A 20,328-nucleotide genomic window follows, 5' to 3' on the forward strand; every position below is an offset into this window, starting at 1 on the left:
CAAGAAAATGTGTACAGGGATGTGTGTACAAAATGAGACAAAAATGTGTACAGGGATGTGTGTACAAGATGAGACAAAAAAAAATATGACTCTTCACATTTTCCTTGAGCTTATAAAGCAGACTTACTCCGCCTCTCTCAGCTAATTAACCAGTAGGTTGTCTTATGGAATATCTACAGCCACTCACCAAGTAAAGAGGCACCTGCTACGAAGGGGAGCCAATGGTGAAGTTACACAAATTATACGAGACCATTGACGTGCCATGAAGAAGGGAGAGCAAACATTGGCTTCTGTTGGCAAATACTCTCTTTTAGCTCCTCCCACACTATAAGTTACACCCACATTTCAAGGATAAGAGGGATTTTCTGTGTAATTTGTGAGAAAACCATCTAGTGTGTTATCAGTCCAGTGAACACTAAGTAAACCCAGCTGGGGAGCAGGGTTACCCCTTACAGACTGCAAAGCTGATAAGGAAATGAATTTATCTTCTTGATGGCTCGTCTCTCCTTACGTTATTACTTATTCTCTATTTCATCCATTCGCTACTGGAGTAACTACGCCAGTGACACCTCCCTTCCTGAGAGAAGAAATTTCCAAAGGGGAAATTTCTGGATACTGTACAATCTAAGTTCTGGACAGGTAATCTGCTAAAACGTTACTGACACCTTTTACATGTCTTACATCAAGGGAGTATTCTTGCAAAAAAAGGGGCCCAACAAGTCAATCTAAGATTTTTGTTGTTATATCGGGACAAAAATATCAGAGGGTGGTGATCAGTGTACACTACAACATCACCTGACCCTGGACCAACATACACAGAGAAGTGTTGAAGGGCAAGTGTGAGTGCAATGAGTTCTTTCTCAATAGTTGAATAATTTCTCCGGGATCTATTGAATTATTTTCTAAAATAGCACACAGGCATCTCAATTATCCAGAAGCAAAACTGCGCCAGCCCCTAGGCCACTGGCATCAACAGCTAATTTATAGGGTTTATCAAAATTGGGAGCTTGAAGCACTGGGTGACTTGACAGGATGGCTTTGACTTTAGAATAGGCTTCCTCACATTCTGGCTTCCACTCATACTTGACTCCTTTTCTTAACAAATCAGTGAGGGGAGCTACAAGATTCAGAGAAGTTCAGGACAAAATGTCTGTAGTACCCTATCATACCCATGAATCGTTGCAACTCACTCTTATTTTTGGGTTGGGGGGGATTTGACAATGGCCTGAACTTTAACACCAGGTGGACTCACTTAGCCTAAACCGACCACATAACCTAGGTACTGGACTCGAGCCCTCACAAATTCACATTTAGTTATATTAAACACTAAATTAGCAGAGGACAGTCTCTGTAGCAAGGCATCTAGTTGGCTCAAGTGTTGTTCCCAGGTGTTGCTAGAAATAACATCATCAGTATAAGTAACACAACCATCCAAGTCCTTGGTGAGATCATTCATCAGCCTTTGGAAGGTGGCAGGAGAATTCTTCATACCATAGGGCATGACCTTACATTTATAAGTATTGCCACCAACCACAAAACAGGATATTTCTCGGGCTCTTTCTGTGAGTGGGACTTGCCATTATCCCTTCATGAAATCTAAATTTGTGATAAACTTAGCATTGCCTATCGCATCCACACAATCATCTACTCTAGGAAGTGGGTTAGTATCAATCTTGGCAAGGTAGACTTTACGATAATCAGTACAAAAGCGATGTGACCTATTGGGTTTTGGAACCACTATGACCGGGGAGCACCACTCACTTTGACAGGTCTCGATTAACCCCTGCTGCAACATGTAGTTCAGTTCCTCTTGAATGATGGTCTGCTTCTGAGGACTAGTACAGTAGGGGGACTGCTTTACGGGGCTGGCACCTCCAGCGTTCACGTCGTGCTGTGCCACTTCCGTCCGTCCTGGGGTGTCCCAAAAGACATCAGAGAACTTCCTGAGAAGGGCAACAAGCTTCACACACCGCTCTGCAGTCAAGTGGGAGAGTTTATCAGTCAGTGTACTCCAAGCATCCTGGTTTTCTCTCCAACTGTTCGTCTGGTCCAAAGTCAAAGGGCAGCCCTCGTCCTCTGCCAACTCGACAGCCGACACCACGCATGCAGCACTAGGGGGGTTCACGTCTCGCCCTTGGTACTCCTTCAACATATATGTATGGCACAATCTTCCTTCCTTCCTCCGGTCTGGGATTAAAGTGACATAACTGACTTCACCTACCCTCTTCTCTACTACATAAGGGCCGGCAAAACTTGCCTGCAAAGTCTGACCATGAATAGGAAGCAAGACAAGAACTTGATCACCTGGGTGAAACATTCTGCGTTTAGCTTTTTTAGAGTGGTAATACCACCTCTTCATCTTCTCCTGAGAGGACTCCAAGTGTGCCCTGGCTACTTCCATACTATAGGCCAGTCTTCCATCAAATTTTGACACATAGTCTAGCAAGTTAATTTGGTCATCATTCTTGACCCACTGTTCTTTGAGGAGTTTAAGAGGACATCTTACTTCATGGCCAAAGATTATCTGAAATAGGAAGTAGCCCAAAGACTCACTCGGTGCCTCTCTGGTTGCAAAAAGTAGGAAAGGCAAACAGTTGTCCCATTCTTTTTCATCAACACATAGTTTTCTGAGCATACTCTTTAAAGTTTGCTGATACCTCTCTAATGCACCCTGACTCTGAGGATGATATGCTGAGGAAGTGATCTGTGAGATTCCTAACTCCTTAAGAGTTTGTCTGAACTGTTTGGAATTAAAATTACTGCCTTGATCCGACTGAACTTCCCTAGGGAGACCAGAACTGGTAAAGAAGGTCAGCATCTCCTTTACAACCATTTTAGCTGAAACATTACTCAAGGGAATGGCTTCAGGTTATCTAGTGGCCATGTCTAACATTGTGAGGATGTACTGGTGGCCTGAGGAGATTTTAGGCAAAGGGCCAACAATGTCCACAAGGACTCTAGTAAATGGGGCCTCAAATACAGGTAGAGGAATCAGAGGAGCCGCAAGGATGGACTTATTGCTCTTACCGACTAGCTGACAGGTGTGACATGACTTACAGAACCGGGAGACATCTCAAGGGATTCCAGGCCAGTAAAAATGCTGCCAGATGCGGGAGAGAGTCTTCCTTACCCCTAAGTGACCTGCTTAGGAAGAGTCATGAGCAATGGACATAATTTTTTGCCTATAGGGTCTTGGAACCACCACCTGATGTACAGTCTCCCACTCGTTATCATGAGCAACACTAGGAGGCCTCCATCTTCTCATTGACACATTATTTGGCCTTAAATAATAACACTCTGTCAGTTCAGACTCACAGTCATCTTCCCTAACTGCTGAGTCACTTCAAGTGGCAATCTCTGGATCAGATCTTTGCACATCAGCTAACTTTGCACTTGCATCAGTCTAGGGAAAATCATCAACTTCTGAGTCATTTAACTGGCCAAAAAAGGTATCACCAAGCCCAATATCATCATCGGCATTGCTAGTGCCATTACTACCAACATTCTCGTGGATGGCTTTTGCTGTCATAGCTGTAGTTACAGCACATGTGGGCAACAATTTAGGACAAGTATCTTCCAACTCTTTAGTCCTATTCTAACTCAGGGGAGTTTTTGACACACAGGGAACAGCACTTAATTGTCCTCCCTCCAAATCATTACCCGAAAGGAAAGTGACCCCTTGTACAGGAAGCTGGTCAACAACACCCACATGCACTGAACCAGTAACTAACTCTGACTGGAGCTTCACCTCAACTAGGGGAACAGATACAGACTCAGCTATACCCTGCAACAAGACACATTCATTAGGGTCACCTACATCAACAATCCCCTTCAACATTAGTGACTGTGAAGGTCCTGTGTCTCTAAGTACAGTGACTTCCTTACCACCTTTTCCATCAACTGAAACTAACCCCTTAGAAATAAAGTTAGCAAATAAATGACCTGGGGAGGAGTCACTGAGTCCTGCTTGCGGGAGGACACTGTGATGGAATCTTATTACGACTCTCACTTGAACCTGACAGCTGCACTGCCCAAGTCTTACTAGTGTCTAACAATGGCTCTACAGGAGTCTGTCTATCCACCACTGACAGTTCCAATCTGGCCTTATCAACGATATGCATCTGCTGAGGTTGTGACTGACTACCGCTAACTGTATCTGTGGGTGGCTGCTCTCTATTGGTGTCAAAAGATCCCCAAGAGTTTACCAGTAATAGGTTTTACAGAGGTACTTTTCCTTTGTTTTTTTTCCAGCACCAATCCTCCATGTGCCCCGTTTTCTGGCAATACTGGCAAAACCTGACACTTTTTCTTGATCCTCTGGCAACACTGTCCTCACTTACACTCGTAGAACTAACATGCTCTGGGGTTGCAGTGTCCCCACTAGTGTCACTTGACATTAACTTGCCTTTACCAGAAGAAGGGTTCACAAAAACTGGTTGGTTCACTCTCCTACCCTTATCAAATAACTGAGGCTTACGTTCATGCTTATGAATTATATATACTATAGTTATCTGCTACAACAGCAGCCTCAGCTAGGGTATCTAAATCTTTCTCCACTAAGTATGTAGCCACATCCCTATCTATCTTACCAGTGAAGTTCTCCAAGATCATTAATTCTTTAAGTTTACAGAAATGATCAACTTTCTTACAATGCAACCATTGATCAAATAAGTCTGTGAGTACTCTAACAAATTCCGCATGAGTCTGATCTTTCTGTTTAAAGGTGGATCTAAATTTAAGCCTATATGCCTCTGGCACGAGTGCATATGCGTTGAGAATGGCATCTTTTAAACAATCATAGTTAGCACTTTGATCAACAGATAAAGAAATATAAGCCTCTTGGGCCTCTCCTTTCAAAAGACTCTGCAGCAGTACTGTCCAAGAGTCTTTTGGTCACGAGAGACAACATGCCACCTTTTCAAACATATGGAAATATTAGTGACATCTTGCTCATTAAAGGGAGGTACTAGCTTAATGTTCCTGGCAACATCAAAAGATCCCTTGGCAGATGAACTACTAGCTCTAGGTAAACTATAAGGGTGCTTCCATCAGAATTCGTGATCCATTTCCTTTTGTCTCATTTGAGCCTGTAATTCTATTTCCTTCATTTTAGCATTCCATTCTTGGTCTCTCATTTTTGCTTGCACTTCTAGTTCCCGCAGCTTAATTCTCGCTAATTCAAGTTGCACTTTGTCAACAGTACCATGAGTAAAAAAATCACTAGGGCCAGGTATCTCCGATGCCAAAGGCTCAGGGTCAACACCTTGTGCAGTATCAAATGGCTCAAAAGTAGCTATGGAGGACTCACTTTGCTCAAACATGGTGTCCAATATTAAATCAAGTAACTTAGTCTTAGTGATTAAGGCAGGATATCTCAACTGTAAGACCTGAGCAGGCAATATGAGTTCGTGTTTTGTGAGTGTTTTCACTCTGGTTGAGGAAGGCTTAAAATCCAAAAATGCTTTCACATTACTATCATTCATTAGGGCCATGATTACTGATTATAGTTAAGTAGGCAAGAGTAAGCACTGTGTATGTGGCCAACGTTGCCAAGATTATGTCACAGAGCTATCCTGGCCAGGAGGTAGACAAATTGTTATGGGGGTGTATATTACGGTGCACTCTTAGCCCATAAAAAATCACCAAAAGGGATGAGGTAAAGCTTACAAGAAAACTAACTTAACTTTACTGTACGCTATAACATACACAACCAAAGAAGAAACCAGGGTTCATTTTACAAAGGGAGGATTCATATAGGCCTCAGAATACAAATATAAAACAAGTCACTTCTTAACTAACCAGAACACACTCAGTGGAGGCTAAGTACTCACAAAGCTCGAGGAAACGTGGAGACTTCAGTGAAATAATCCAGAAATAAATCACACACTAGTGTAAATCGAGGAGTGAACTAAAACTGGGAAATGGTGCACAAACAGTGTGCTTTGTAATCAAAGTTATGTATTGAGTAGTGTTGGAGAAAAGTGCAACACAGTGTGACAAAAGTGTAACATGACAGTAAATGAGACAAAATGTGTACAGAACTGTGTGTACAAAAAATGAGACGAGAATGTGTACAGGGATGTGTGAACAAAATGAAACAAAAAATGTGTACAGGGATGTGTGTACAAAATGAGACAAAAAAGTGTCTCTTCACATTTTCCTTGAGCTTATAAAGCAGACTTACTCTGCCTCTCTCAGCTAATTAACCATAGGCTGTCTTATGGAATATCTACAGCCACTCACCAAGTACAGAGGCACCTGCTACGAAGGGGAGCTGATGACGAAGTTATACAAACAATACAAGACCACTGACGTGCCATTAAGAAGGTAGAGCAAACGTTATTTAGGCTTCTGTCGGCAAATACTCTCTTTTAGTTCCTTCCACATTTTAAGTTATACCCACAGTTCAAGGACAAGAAGGATTTTCTGCGTAATTTGTGAGAAAACCATCTGGTGTGTTATCAGTCCAGTGACCGTTAAGTAAACGCGGGTGGGAACGAATTTTTTTTTCTTTTTTTTGTGAGGAAGAAGGACCCAAAGGCCGCGAGCCCACAATTGTTGTTCCTTCCGAGAGAAAAACAAAATACAAGAGAGAGACAAATTCAAGATCCAATCATTTAGAGATGCCTGGACACACTGTGTTTGAAAGACTGAAGATCATAGGAAGCAGGAAATACAGACAGTTCCAGAGTTGACCTGTTGCATAAATGAAGGACTGAGAATAACGGTTAACTCTTGCATTAGAGAGTTGGACAGCAAAGGGATGAGAGTTTGCTGCTCGATGGGTGCTATGCGCCCGTCATAGACGTGGAGGAATGCATGCAGACAGTTCAGAAGAGCAGTGACCATTGAAGTAGCGATAGAAAAGAGATAAAGATGGAACAGTGAGATGAGAAGACAGAAGCTGAAGGGAGTCCATAAAAGGAGAAGAGTTAATGAGATGAAAAGCCTTTGACACCACCCTATTGAGAAGAGCTGTATGTGGGAAGCCTCCCCACACATAAGAGTTGTACTCCACACAGGGACAGATAAAATCCCTGTATAGAGTCAACAATTGTCCAGGGGTAAAGAAGGAACGGAGTCGGCTTAGCACACCTGATCTCTTGGAAGCAGATTTTACAAGAGATGTAATATGATCTTTCCAAGATAAGTCCCGAGTAAATAAAACCCCAACCATGTTCAAGGATGATGTAGGATGGAGCTGAATATTATTAAACTTTAGTAGGTATACCTGTGGAAGATTTTTTTGGGTTGATAGGTGTAAAAACTGAGCCTTTGATGCATTAACCCGCGCCATCCCGGCGACGTGAATTAACGTCCGCACATGATGTGCACTCATGTCCCGGCGACGTGAATTAACGCGGCAACATTGCAAGTTGCATAATTTTCACATTTTTTCAAAAATCGCGTCTGATTTCTGTTTCGCCCTCCTACGCAAGCCTCACCTACTCCCCGCCAGGCGGATAATCCCCTAGACCCAGATTAACCTCACCAGACCCCTTGATCCTCCATTTACCTCTCAGCAGTCACCCAAGTCAGATATGGTGCGTCGTGGGCTGTCAGAGGAGATACAAGTCGCCCTGGATACCTTTACAGGGGATAGTGATTCCCCAATGGACGATGACACCCTCGATGTCGATTATGTGCAGCCTGAGGAGGTAACCAGCAGCAGTGATGAGGAGGTCCCTTCCCCAAGGAAAGTTAAATATATTACATATAGAAGGGCAGGGGACAGTCAGCCTGCAGCACATGCTGCATCTAGGCAGCAACACCTACCATCAGATGAGGACGAGGACGAGGAAGTAGTATATGGTGGCGTATTTTCCTGGCTGGGGAAGGAGAAGATATCGCCACGTGGGACTGGGACAGACGGCACATCGCGACTGTTCCACAGGTATGTTCCTTTTATGTGTTTTGTGGCAGGAAGTAGTGGTGTGGGGATGGTTAGGGCAGTAGAAAGTGAAAGTGTTGGGGTGGGAGAGCTCAGACAGATTCATGAAAGCGAGAGTGGTGTGGGGGAGGCAACACGTCAACGTGGTGTTCGTGTTAGGCGTGGTGTGAGTTAGCAGAAGGTGAAAGGACTTGTCTAACATGTAAATGGGTAATATGTTATATTAGAAGTATTATAAAAGGTGAATAATTAGATTTTGAGTTGAAAAAATAATGACGGTACCTGAAGTCACGTTGTAGCACTATTGCTATGCTCATTCTTTTCGTAAAGCATGTACATCTATAAAAGCAATTGTATAGTTACTGTAAAGTTAGTAAGTTGAAAAATAGTCTAAGTTGAAAGTCATACGACATACATTCAGTAAGTAAATAAGTGCTAGGAAGAATTCTGTTCACGGTGTAAGATGAGTGGAGAATTCCCCAGTGGCTCCTAATTTAGCCACCAATTATGGGATAAGCTGTCTCCCAGTGTACCACCATCCCACCTCTCTCTCTCTCTCTCTCTCTCTCTATTAGGATAAGGCTTACTGTAAATCGTGTACTACTGTGAAAGCAAATGTCTGACTTGGAAAAGGCCAAAATGTAATGTGAGAAGTACTATAAAGGGGGAGAAAATAAATTCAGAGGTGAAAAAATAATGACATGATTTACCTACGTAAATTAGCGCTACTTCTATGCTAATTCTTTTCATAAAGCATGTATTTCTGTAAAAGCAATTGTCTAACATGTAAATGGGTAATATATTATGTTATAAGTAATCAAAAAGGTGAAAAAATAGAATCTGAATTGAAAAAAGTATGAAAGACCAAGTTGTCACTTGGTAAATAAGCGCTATTCTTATGCTAATTCTTTTCGTACAGCAAGTACATCTATAAAACTAATTGTATAACATGTAAGTGGGTTATATATTATAAGTAATCTAAAAGGTGAAAAAATAGAATCTGAGTTGAAAAAACATGACATAAAATGATCTCACTTGGTAAATAAGCGCTACTTTTATGCTAATTCTTGTCATAATGCCTCAAAATATGTACAAACAATTATGTAAAGTTGAAAAAGGTATGATGTAATTGTGGAAGTAATATGGAACATGAAAAAATACAATAGCTGATGAAATAACGATGTTTGCTACCATCGGTGACATAATCGACCAATTTTGCTAGGGTCGCACAATGGTACATACCTTATTTCTCATTTTTTCTGTATAAAACCCAATATACTTGTGGTATACATATTTCCAACATATGAATACATGATAATAAACGTATACTGCATCAATTCAGAGTACCCGTGCTACCATAGAAAACGTACGGCGAAAAGACTACTCATAGAGCATGGCAGCACCTGTCAAACTTATGTGCTCCAGGTAAGCCATTTCTGGACCCAAGGAACACCTTTCTTTGTGATTTTCCTTAGTTTCTGACCAAAAGTGAATGTTTGAGCAAAAAAAAAAAAAATGGTCCAAAAAAGCCGGGACTGGGGCGGACCAAAGCTCAGAAAACGTCGGGATTGGACAGGTTAAAAACAACCAGATTATTTTTACCCCGGTTAGAGATACGAGCTAAGTCAGACATTAGGTGTGCCATAGCCTCATCCCTTGTTTGTTGAAGTAACTGCTGAGATGGATGTTGTGAGAACCGAATGGAAAGGTGAAGTGTGGAGTCATCAGCATAAGAGTGGATAGGATTAGATGTACAGCTTAGAAGATCATTGATCAATAAATTGAAGAGAGTTGGTGATAGGACAGAGCCCTGAGGAACACCACTGTTGATAGATCTAGGAGAAGAATGATGGCCGTCTACAACAGCGGCTATAGAACGACCAGAAAGGAAGCTAGAGATGAAGGCACAGATAGAAGGATAGAAACCGTAAGATGGCAGTTTGGATATTAAAGATTTATGCCAGACTGGATCGAAAGCTTTAGAGATGTCAAGTGCAATGGCAAAGCTTTCGCCAAAGTCCCGAAAGAAGGATGACCATGAGTCTGAAAGGTTGGAGAGAAGATCACCAGTGGAGCGTCCCTGACAGACACCATACTGACAATCAGAAGGAAGGTTGTGACAGGAAAGATGCTTTAAAATTTTTCTATTAAGAATTGACTCGAAAACTTTTGAGACACAGGATGTTAAAGCAATTGGACGATAGTTAGAGGGTTGGGAATGGTCACCCTTCTTTGGGACTGCCTGAATAAGAGCAAACTTCCAGCAAGAAGGAAAAGTACAAGTTGACAGACAAAGGCAAAAGAGCTTGCCTAGGCAGGGTGTAAGCACAGAAGCACAGTCCTTGAGAACAACAGGAGGGACTCCATGAGGCCCATATGCCTAATTAGTACTGAAGCCAGCAATGGCAGACAATACAGTACATCAGCTGAAGAAATTTTTATGTCAGCCATGAGGAAGTCAGAGGGGGTAAGTGATGGAGGAACAGCACTGGAATCGTCTAAGGTGGAATTGGAGGAGAAAGTCCGAGCGAAGAGATCTGCTTTATCAGTAGAAGAAATAGCTACAGAGCCATCAGAGTAGAAAAGAGGAGGGAAGGATGATGAGGTAAAGTTGTTAGAAAGGTTTTTGGCAAGGTGCCAGAAGGAGCGGGAAGAATTCGAGTTGGAGAGTTGAGAGCATTTAGTACGGATGAAATTATTTTTAGCAGAGCGAAGAACGGACTTAGCACGATTCTGGGCAGAAACATATAAAAGATGTGATTCAGGGGTGGGTTGGCTCCAGTACCTTTTATAGGCCCTCTCCTTGTTGCGGAAAGCATTAGAAAAAGCGTGATTAAACCAAGACTTTCTTGCATTAGTCAAAAGATATGAGCAGGGAATGTATGCTTCCATGCCCAAGAGAATAACCTCCGAATTGCGCAAGGCACACTAGGATGGCTCCCGGCCATGGAAGCAATAATCATTCCAAGGAAAATGAAAGAAGTACTGCCTGAGGGCCTCCCAATCTGCAGCTCCAAAGTGCCACAGACGACGTCTCTTTGGAGGGTCCACAGGCCGTACCAGAACGATAGAACAGGTTAAGGTGGTATGGTTGTGACTGGAGGAGCCCAACGGAGAGAAAAGATTAACAGTGTAAACAGAAGGATTAGTGGTAAGAAAGAGGTCAAGTATGTTGGTGTTTTCTCCAAGCCGGTCAGGGATACGGGTAGGTTGCTGTACAAGCTCCTCTAGGTCATTAAGGATAGAGGTGTAGGCTAGTTCACCAGGTGGATCAGTGAAAGAAGAGGAGAGCCAAAGGTGGTGGTGAATTAACAGTGTAAGCAGAAGGATTAGTAGTAAGAAAGAGGTCAAGTATGTTGGAGCTCTCTCCAAGGTGGTCAGGGATACGGGTAGGGTGCTGTACAAGCTCCTCTAGGTCATTAAGGATAGTGAAGGTGTAGGCTAGTTCACCAGGTGGATCAGTGAAAGAAGAGGAGTGCCAAAGGTGGTGGTGAACATTGAAATCTCCTAGAATGGAGATTTCCAAGAAAGGAGAAATGGATAGAATGTGTTCCATCTTAGAAGTAAGATAGTCAAAGAAGTTTTGATAGTCAGTAGAATTAGGAGATAAGTAAACAGCGCAGATATATGTAGTCAGAGAATGACAAGAAAGCCGAAGCCAGAGTGTAGAGAATTCAGAAGAATCGAGTTCAGGAACATGAGAACAAGATAGGTCGTTGCGTACATATACCTAACATCCACCTTTGGCTTTGAAATGAGTATTGAGAAAGTAGGAGGATACAGAAAAGGGTTTGCTGTCAGTTGCCTCAGACAGCTGAGTTTCAGTTAGAAAAAGATGGTGAGGTTAAGAGAAGGAGAGGTGGTGCTCAACAGAGCGAAAGTTAGAGGAAAGGCCGCGAATGTTGCAGAAATGAAGAAGAAGAGAGTGAAACAGTGGTTCCAGGCAGCTCGAGTCGTCATCCCGCAAAACTGATGAGGAAAAGAATTTATCCTCTTGATGGTTCGTCTGTCTCCTTACGTTATCACTTTTTAACTATATCACCCATTCGCTACTGGGGTAACTACATCAGTGACACTATTAACAGATGATTTTATTCAGCATAAGACAACCTCTCATGGTAAACAGTCATTAAAGGTTGTATTTTTCTTCACTGTAAAAATGTAGGCCAAAAATCGTCCGGGAATATCATGAGTAAAGTGAAAAATACATTCACTGGCAGAAGGTGTTGACTCCCTCTTTGTTGAAACCGTCATACCCTCTTGCACCATGCATTTCATAACGGTCCAAGTGTCACAGCATTTACTATCGTACAATCTGCAGAGAATTACTAGTAAGGAAGAGGACCTAAAGAACGACATAAGCTGTTGAGAATATTAATGCAGGAAGAGGAGCAAAGTTCACATTTCTCATTTTTACGGTTTTTGAATCCAATTACGCAACCATAATAAACTTTAATGAAGGCAGTATCTCTTGATATATTTATTTATTTTTGGTCTGTGGGATAAAAAAAATCCATTGGAATTGTCGGTAACATTTTGTTTTGTTGGTTTTCATGAAATCGAGTAAAGTTCGTTAGGTCTCAAATAAAAATTCAATTGTTGCATTACGGAATTTGCGGGTCCGAATTTGGTTATAACACTATTCAGTTCCCTTGTATGTGTCAATAATATAGCGTGTATATTAGTGGTCCCATTAACATCACGAGAATCGCCGTGAATGAAAATGCCTCTCATAATCTCAGTCGAATCTCTTTTCTACAACTGCTGGAATTGTGTGGTGCAATGCGCGTGGTCCGTTATTTTGGTGTGGGGCAGGACTGCATATCCTCGCGAAATAAAATTATTAGCGAGAAGAGGATATACGAAAAAAAATATATATATATACTTCACTGAGCACTGATATTCAGTGTCATACATAGAGAAGCGAAAAAAAGGAAACTTAAACGATTCCTGGCAGAAACTCAGTGCGCCTGCTGTTACAAGAGTCGATCACTTCCAGTATTTTCTATGGTCGTGTGGACTTTGTGAACAAGGCAGTTGTTCTTTAATATGGTTTCTCTTTTTTGTCTTTCCACACACCATCCAATTTGCTATGTTAGTCAGAGTAACTGCATTGACAACTACATCCTATAGACCACTCCAACTTTTTCACAATCTTGTTGTAGAATACATATTTTAACTTAATTTTCCAATTTGTTTGCATAAATGATCCTTGCTGTTTTCTGTGTACCCCATATTCCTTCATTCACGCCTAGGGCCAGCATCATCTTAGTTGGAACTCACCACCACCATCACTTTTTTTTGTGTGTGTTTGTGTCCGACTCTGGGCATAGGCCAGTATTATCTCTTAGAAAGGAGTTGCACCAACAAATCAGAGACCCAACCGCACCCAGCAGATCACTCCACTGCCATAGTGGTGATCCTGAACACGGGTACTACAACTGGTATTACCAATGGTTCCACCGAGAATACAGCATTCCTCCCTAGTTTGGACCTACCATGACCCAGTGGCCAACACCTTCACTGCCAACTAGTTACACCCTCTGTTTGTGTGTGTCTCTTTGCTGGTACAGCCACTTAGGATACCAAATCAGTCGTCAACACTAAGTTAGTAGACGACCAGTGACCAAATGGAATTTTTCAATATTATACATTATCTGACCCCTCACTTTCAGTTCCAGGAGTGAGTGTAAGGTAGTCAGAGGTCCAGCTGTGGGTATTATTGAGACACTGAGAATTTTGTCAATGTTAGAGATATTATTATTAGTAGCACTGAAGATAATATAGAAATCAGGCATTATCTGTTAAATAGTGAACTGTATATATTTCGCTTTCCTAGCATTAAATGAGACAATGTTATTTGTCCCTATTCAGTGATTTAAGATAAGTCTTGATTTATGGAGATTGCTGTACTGAGTGGAGAGTGTTATTAAATTTTTGTGAATGGGTGTTTAAGTGTGAATGAACTTTGAAACGTTGAGCTACCTGCATACGAGTGAATGAGATTATTGGTGGTAGATAGGTGATCATTACTATAATTTAGGAATAGGGTTGGAGTCAGAACTGATCCTTGTGGCATGCCGGCAATAACTGAGTGAAAACTGAAAAACACACCATTTACTCTTACTCTTTTGTCTGCAGTTGAGATAGATGAAATAAGTGGAACAAAAGGTGATAGGCCATAGCAAGGAAGTTTAACTAGCAGGGAATTGCCACACTCAGTCAAAAGCTTTAAAATATCAAGGGCTACTGCATGAGTTTCTCCAGTGATGGTCAAATGACTAATGGATGGAATGTCTCAAGAGACTGAGTATATCAAGCATGGACTTTCATGGCGAAAAGCATACTGTCTATCACTAATTAAGTTGTTTGATTCAAGATATGTAACAATGCTTTTATTAATTACAGTCTCAAATACTTTACCAAGAGAAGATGTGATAGCTTGTGATCTGTAATCAGACGGGTCCGATGAACTTCTTTTCTTTGGAAGTGGACGGATGTTGGTTTCTTTCCAAGAATTAAGGGAATGAAAAAGTACCACTGAATAGTCTGAATAATTTAACTACAGCAGAACAGGAGCAAGTTCTAGGGAACACTTTTTTTTTTTTTTCAACATGATTGTTGGAATGCCATCTGGACCTGGTTGCTTTGTTGGTTGGAAGATTGTCCAGGATGGATTATTTTTACGTAACTAGTCTGTATCTTATGTGTAGCGATTTCGGGAGAGTCAAGTTCTAGTACAGCGACATTCTGATTGACTTCCTTTAACCCACCGTGTGTCGGCAAACTTTGGACCCTAATGGAGCCGTGGTGCCGGACAGTTTTTGACCTTTTTTTTTTTTTTTTTTCCAATAGGTTAGGAATGATTAGAAAACATGGAGAACGAATAAGAAGCCATTTAGGTCGATTTTGAGGTCGATTCTCCCTGAGCAGGCGGCTGAAAACTTTGGAGTAACACCTGTAGACTTCACCGTCTACTACTGCCACAGAGTGAGAGGAGGCAGAAGGTCTGCATTTTCCTCGTTGGTAACTATGGTATTCGAGCCAAGGACACTCTTGTTGGGTATACAGATGATATAGGAAGTGTTCCCAGGCATAGGTATGTATGTTGGCTCATTATGACAAGCGAGTGAGTGAGATGGATTGCCCATAAAATGTTTGTAATAGTTCTTATTCTACATTTCTGGGGTAGAAAGTCTGTGCCCGCACATAATGTACTGTACATGTTTGTTTTCCACGTAACTTATAATTCTACGCAGTCTTGGTGTTTTTCCTCGCACTCTCAACACACTACCATTCTCTCTTTTCTCACATGGCAATTTCTCACACAGTGTCATTTCATTTAGTATATTTTCTTGCACACACACACACACACACACGCACACACACACACACACACACACACACACACACACACACAAACGCAAACAGGAGGGAAAAAAAGGAGGAAGGTAGTAGAACCATGTCATGACAAGTATATAAACAAGATGATAAAGTTGATGTACTCAAATGTGGATGGAATGGTATCTAAATTACTAGAGATGAATGATCATGTCAGAGAAAATGAACCACAAATAATATGCCTAACTGAAACAAAATTAACACCAAGGATATCCAATGACATGCTAAACTTAGAGGAATACAAATATGGGGAAGAGACAGAAACTTAAAAAAAAAAAGGAGGAGGAATTATAATATTAACTAAGAAAAATCTAAAAGACATTGAAATAAAACTAGATATACCATCACAAGTAGAACTGATTGCAGTAGAGATCAACACATCTGAAGGGAAAGTAATTGTAGCCAATTTGTACATGCCACCCTGATCAAACACATGGGAAAGAAACGAATATGAGGACCTGGCAGAGAGTACAATTCAGAGTTTAAGATCATCACTACATAAAATGGAAGAGAAATTGGAAAGAATTATACTAACTGGAAATTTTAATACAAATATAAATTGGAATACTCTAGATATAAAGCTGCTGGGACCAAAAGCTCCTGGATCTCGTGCAAGAGTTTTTCCTAACGCAACATGTGAGGGAAACCACCAGAAAAAGAGGACTCGATGTACCTTCAATGCTAGATCTAATATTTGCTAGGCAAGAAAATTATATTGACAGTTTAATATATCACCATCCACTCGGCAAAAGCGATCATGCAGTACTAAATTACAACTTCAGGATATCATATGACATAGTTAACAGCAATGAAAGTTACAAAAAGAGCCTAAACTATAAAAAGGGAAATTATCAAGACCTAAAGAAGTATTTCTTAGAAGTTGATTGGGAAAATGAGATTAGAGGACAAGATTTAAATGCTGTATATAAAAAATTCTGTGAATTTTATGAAATAGGAGTCTACAAGTACATCCCACAGCAGAAGGAAGCAGATAAGAAAATACAGAAATGGTTCAATACAGAATGTAAAAAATCAAAAGAAAGAAGAGATTTGTTGTGGAATAGATACAGAAGACACGAGAGTGAAAGGGCATATAATAATTACAAACAGGCAAGAAACGATTATACAAGAATAAGGAGAGAGGTGAAGTCAGTGAATGTACAGCGAGGTTGGATGGTGAGGAATTGGAAAATGTGAGTACGTTTAAGTACTTGGGTAGTGTGATGAGTAAGGATGGAGGTTTGGAGGGTGAAGTGCTTGAAAGGGTACAGCAGGGAAGAAAGGTTGCTGGTTCCTTGAAAGCAGTGATAAGAAGCAGGGAAGTGAGCATGGAAGTGAAAAAGTTACTACATGACAGTATTGTGATACCAACTCTAACGTACGGAAGTGAAGCTTGGACGTTGTTGGAAGGACACAAGTCAAGAGTGAGAGCAGTGGAAATGTGTTATTTAAGAGGAGCCTGTGGAGTCACATGGAGAGACAGGCTGACGAATGAGGATATAAAGGAGCGTTGTGGTGTTGATGTGGATGTGATAGGAAGCGTTATGAGGAACACACTGAGGTGGTTTGGCCATGTGGAGAGGATGGAGGGTGAAAGACTGACGAAGAGAGTGTATGTGAGTGAGGTGGAGGGGGAAAGAGGGAGGGGGAGGCCGAGGATGAGATGGAGGGATGGGGTGGAGAGGTATATGAGAGAGGGGGGGGGGGTGAGCTGGGAACAGGGGAGTGAAATGGCGGGGGACAGGGCGACTTGGAGGCGATTTGTTTGTGGTCACCCCAAACGGGATTGAGGCATCTGGCAATAGATAGATAGATAGAAGGAGGGAAGCCCAAAAACAGTTTGAAGAGGATATAATAAATAAAAGTAGTGATCAACCAAAGCTATTTTACAGCTACATCAGAAGCAAAACCAAAGTAAAAGATATAATACAATCCATTACGGACGAGGGAATCACCTATACACAAGAGAAAGATATTTGTGAAGCGCTAAATAAGAATTTCCAATTATTTTTTATAGAAGAAAAAAAATTTGAGAGGGACTATGTGGAACATGCATGTCCACTCATACTACCAGATATACAAATATCAGAAAAAGTAATACAGGAGGAGTTAAGTAAATTAGACAGAGGAAAAGCAAGTGGTCCTGATGAAATTTCATGTTGGGGACTACGAGAATGTGCAAAGGAGTTAAGTATACCATTATTTTTAATTTTCAATAAATCCTTGAGTCAAGGTAAACTACCTGATATTTGGAAGAAAGCAAATATTGTCCTCTTATTCAAGAAAGGGAATAGACAAAATCCACTCAACTACCAACCAGTATCACTGACCAGTGTTGTAAGCAAGGTATTAGAAAAGCTTATAAGAAAAGCTTGGATAAATCATCTAGAAGAACACAGTACGATAACAGAAAGACAGTTTGGTTTCAGAAAAGGAAAATCATGTGTTACTAATCTGTTGAGCTACTATGACAGAGTAACAGACACAACACAGAAAAGAGAAGGATGGGTGGACAGTATCTATTTAGATTTCAAGAAAGCATTTGACACAATACCACACCAAAGACTTTCATGGAAACTGTACCATCAAGGAGGAATTCGAGGCAAACTGTTTTGTTGGATGCAAGATTTTCTCATAAAAAGAGAAATGAGAACAGTACTAAGGGGAAACTACTCATCATAGAAAGAAGTGACTAGTGGAGTACCACAGGGTTCAGTGCTGGCACCAATCATGTTTTTAGTGTATATAAATTATATAAATAGTAACACTGGAAATGAAAGCTATCTAAATATGTTTGCAGATGATGCAAAAATACAAAGGAGAATTACTAACACAGACTGTTGTAAAGAGCTACAAGAAGAATTAAACTTCATGAATGGAGTAATACATGGCAAATGGAATTCAATGTGGACAAGTGTCATGTAATCAAGTTTGGTAAAAGTGGAAAAAGACCTGATTGGGATTATACGTTAGGAAATAAAACCCTACACACATCAGAAAAAGAGAAGGACCTAGGTGTGATTATCAATAACAGACTGTCTCCGGCTGACCACATCAGCGAGAAGGTACGGAACATCTATACACTGCTTGGAAATATGAGAATAGCATTCACATACATAAATGAAGACATGATAAGAAGGATAATAACATCATTCATTAGACCAACCCTGGAGTTTGCATCAGTAGTCTGGAGTCCTCATCTCAAAAAACACATAGACAAGATTGAAAAAGTTCAAAGGGCCACTACAAGATGGATACCAAGCTTAAGGGATCTAAGCTACGAAGAAAGACTAAATAAACTGAATCTACCAACACTACAGAAGAGAAGGAAAAGAGGTGACATGATAATGCTATATAAATGCATATCAGGGAAGGAAAAAATAGACATAAATGATTACTTAACATATGGGGAAGCATCAGCAAGAGGACACTGCAAAAAAATGCATAAGAAGAGAGGTGATAAAGACGTAAGGAAATTCAGTTTCCCAAACAGAGCAATTGATCAATGGAATGCACTACCGAATGAAATAGTGTGTGCCAAAACAATTCACAAATTTAAGGATATGTACGATAACTATGGTTCAAGACACGGGACAGTACGAGCTTGACTCATTCCTGTAAAGATACAATTAAGTAAGAACAATTGGGTAGGTAAGAACACACACACACACACACACACACACACACACACACACACACACACATGTAACTTATTTTACTCCAGTTACTATTATAATATCACTAACACTAGTTTCTTGTCATATTACACTTACTTATGAGATGATTAACATGACATTTTATTTACAAATATATACATTTCACTTGCGTCTTTTTTCACATTCCTCTTTTGTTCAGTTAGTAGTGGAGGAGGGTGTGGTATTCCTCAAAGCAGGGAATGATACATAGACCCACTGCTGTGTACGGGGCCTGACGGTGCTGTGTTGACACACGTGACAGTGCCGTTGCACATTCCTGTGCACATGCTGGGGAAGTGATGGCCGGTGAGTCGCAGGGGTTTGTCACTGCAGTGGGGTTGACGAGAGGTCATACGATCATGCCCATGGGTGCCGATGAGTTCCCTGCACATTTCTCTAATGAATGTCTCAATGGTTTCGCTGGTTCCCGTTGAATTGGCGTAAAGGATGTGGGGATTCAGGACCGTGATATCAAGAAGATGAAAGAACAATTTCTCGTACCATTTCATTATGGACTTAGCACAGTCAACACTGGATATCATGGCATGTGACTTGTCAACTAGCCTCATATTGATGTTGTATTCTAGGACGGCTTCAGGCTTTCACACTGGCATCTGACTCTCACTCTGATAGTCAGTTGACTTGTTAGGTGCATCAGAGGGTGGTGCACTGTAGAGAGAAGGTTGACTTCTCGGTTGTGGTGCCAGGCTATGGCAAGGATATTACTGGCCTTATAAAACACCATGTCCTTCTTCACCAGCTTCCAGCCCACATGCACCATATACCATCTGTACTTCTTTACGGTACGGCACACTCCCATCTCCTGCAGGTGCAGGAACAAAGCAAGAAGGGGGCTGGTGTACCAGTTATCCAGGTACAGTATGTGCCCATGATGAAGATACTTCTCCATCATCGTCTTCACCACGGTCCCTGAAAGTCCAAGAGTTCTGTCCTCCACAATCTCCTTTTGTGAACCGGTGTACAGGACTATGTCCTGCACATATCCAGTCTTGCAGTCACACATAGCGAGGATTTTGAAGTCAAAATGGTGCCTCTTGCTGGATGTGTACTGCCTGAAGGAAACATTTCCTCTCCACAAGACAAGACTCTCGTCTATGACCAAGTCTCGGTGTGGATAGAAAGAGGTAGAGAACCTCTCCTTCAGGTGATCGAAAACCAACCGAATCCTTCGCATCTCGTCTATGTTGTTAAGGTTCACAGGGCCGAGAGCATCAAAGAAATGCAGGCGGCTCAGTATATACTGGAACTTGTTCCTGCCCATAACTCTCCCGAAGAAGGGCGTTGCCATTATGAGGTCAACAGTCCAATAGGACGGTAGTC

The sequence above is a fragment of the Coenobita brevimanus genome, chromosome 40 (assembly GCF_032717465.1).
Source record: "Coenobita brevimanus isolate Jiangsu-jjx chromosome 40, ASM3271746v2, whole genome shotgun sequence".
Taxonomy (NCBI): domain Eukaryota; kingdom Metazoa; phylum Arthropoda; class Malacostraca; order Decapoda; family Coenobitidae; genus Coenobita; species Coenobita brevimanus.